Genomic DNA, 2,694 nt, shown 5'->3' on the forward strand with positions numbered 1-2,694 from the left:
TTATTTCCAAGGCATTTGTAATAATTTCCAATTTGTTGTCTTCCTTAAAGTCTTCAAAAAATTATGATTACATGGGAGAGAGAGATAAGAATATCAATGTTATCAAGACATAGGGAGTTGGTTTGTTAGTAAATTTTAATTTATATGAAAAGACATATGATTTGTGTGTAGTTTGTTGATAGTCACCTGGAAGATTTATTTTTCTTTTCAAAAGTTGTGTTTTCAGTTATAGAGATACACATGACCCCTTTTAATTCCAAATTTTCTATTGAATTAAATATTTTTAATATTAGTAGGTTTATTTTAAATGATGAATAGTAAATTATTACATATATATTCTCCTTTTTTGTATGTGTGTGTGTGTGTCTGTGTGCATGTTTTTCTGTGTGTTTTCAGGTGCTCAGGCACATGAATATCTGCATGTAGGAGGCAGAAGTCAATGTTGACTGTGTTCTTCAGTCAGTTCATGCTATTATTATTATTATTATTATTATTATTATTATTATTATTAGTTTGGTTATTCGATACAGGGTTTCTCTGTATAGCTTTGGCTGTCCTGGAACTCACTCTGTAGACCAGGCTGTCCTTGCACTCAGAAATCTGCCTGCCTCTGCCTCTCAAGTGCTAGGATAAAAGGCATGCACCACCACTGCCTGGCTGTATTATTTTTTGAGATAAGGTCTCAGTGACACAAGTGGCCACTTGTTCAGCTTGACTGGCTGTCAGTGAGCTACAAGGATTAGCCTGTCTCTTCATGCCCTGCATTTTGCATGGATGGTGGGATCCCAACTCCTGACTTACTGCCTGGCAAGCCTGTCACAGAGAAGTTCTTTCCAAGGTATCACTTAATCTTTAAGTAATAATTTCTGGCCTTTATTTACCTTTTCAATTATCTAGATTTTTCTTTAAAGTTCACATAGTTTCCAGTATGCTGTTCTTTGTCACAAAATGTCCCCTTTGTTTGCAGATTTATTGAAAATCTGAGTCATAGCAAGACAATGGGACAATGACCTTCACTAAGCTGTAGCTTTCTCAAGATCCACAGCTGAAAATAGCTCTTGGGATTTCTTAATATTGAGAGCCTCTGGGATTCAAATTTCCCAGCTCTATAGGCTGAAATACTTTCCTTTAAAATTTTAAAGAAAAAAAAATCAGTTTTCTTCTCTGTCTTAACAGCCTCCCCAATTACTTTGAAATCTTGTGGGGAAATTTTGGCTCTTTGATGATGCAGACTACACTTCTGTAGTGGATTTTTACCTATCTCCTAAAAGATTATAGAGTTTAAAATGGCTTATGAGCTCTTCAGCTACAGGAAGGAAGATGGATTTGAAGAGGTCTTGCAATATGAACCGGTTAAGTTTGAGTATTGTCAAGCTTCCTCTTTCCTCAGTTAGCCTAATGAAGTTCAAACAAGGTATAGATTTTGTTACTTTTGTTTCTCATCTTCAAAGAAATTCTTTCAGGGGCTATTCTCAACATATACTTAAGCTCCAACTTAATTCCAGAACATTGCATTCTTTCATCTAAGAAATAGTATTTGTTGGAGATAGAAGAGTCAGCTTACCTTAAGAAGGATATCAGTCACAGCTGAAAAGGCATTGAAAATATGGTTGCTATGTCATATGTGCATCAGTAAGTGGCAGAGAGGAGAGGCTATGATTATGTTCAGAGACCTGTGAATGGTTGGTAGTCAAATTTCCTGAAAAATAAAACAAGAGAGAGAAACAGAGATGGGGGAGGGAGGGAGGGAGGGAGGGAGGGAGGGAGGGAGGGAGGGACGGAGGGAGAGAGAGAGAGAGAGAGAGAGAGAGAGAGAGAGAGAGAGAGAGAGAGAGAGAGAGAGAGTGAGTGTGTTAATTTGGACAGGGATGGCTCACCAGTTATTTCCTGCTCACTGGTCTCTGAGACAACCATTAGCATGGTATTGTGCAGGCCCAGATGGGTATCCGAAGTGGGGATCAAGCAGGATACCAGCAAAACCCCTCCTGGTACTTCGGGTTCATACAGGAATGAGCCTAAGACAACAACTGTACTGATGCCTTGGGGTCTGTACAGGAAGCTAGCCTGAGATGATCACAGGTTTGTTGCTGTACCGGCCTTGGAATGCAGACCACGCCTGAGCTGACACTTTCCTGGTGTCACAATTCACAATCAAGGCATAGCACTCCTGAGACAATCCCAGACAGAAAGAAACCCCAGGGATCACTAAGAGAAGCACTTAGGTAGTGGATACATGGAAGAGAAAGAAAAGGAGAAGGAAGAAGGATGGCAGAAGTGGAGAGTAGAGGATAGTGAAGACTAGTGTGGAACAGCCTGATGTGAGTAGCTAGAGATACCATCTGGTACCATGGTGGTGGCATGGTCTGTGCTACCTCCAGGGTCATGTCTGGGTCTATGTTCCTGAAGCAGTAGGGGTCTGTAAATAACCAAAGCCTGGGTGGAAGTCCCTGATCAGGGCTGACATCTGAGGGCTGTGCTCAACTGGCCCCACCCCTCATCTGGGCATCAAGGGAGAGCTGGTCCTGGGGCTGTGAAAACAGGGGACATGACCCTGCTACAGTACTCAGGGGATCAGGCCTGTGTATTGTGGGAGCTGCAGGTGAGCAGTGACATGGTTGAGAAAGATATCCCCCACCCCCTTGACACAAGGCAGCCAGGAAAGCTGGACCACAGGAGCTGGCCCTGTCCCGCGCC

At 41.9% G+C, this 2,694-nt stretch overlaps 1 pseudogene; it reads left to right on the forward strand.

The window, feature by feature from the left end:
- The first annotated feature begins 1,583 nt into the window (after positions 1–1,583).
- Positions 1,584–1,699, forward strand: Gm23083 (annotated as a pseudogene).
- Positions 1,700–2,694: the final 995 nt, after the last annotated feature.

This window comes from Mus musculus, chromosome 16, assembly GCF_000001635.26.
Source record: "Mus musculus strain C57BL/6J chromosome 16, GRCm38.p6 C57BL/6J".
Taxonomy (NCBI): Eukaryota; Metazoa; Chordata; class Mammalia; order Rodentia; family Muridae; genus Mus; species Mus musculus.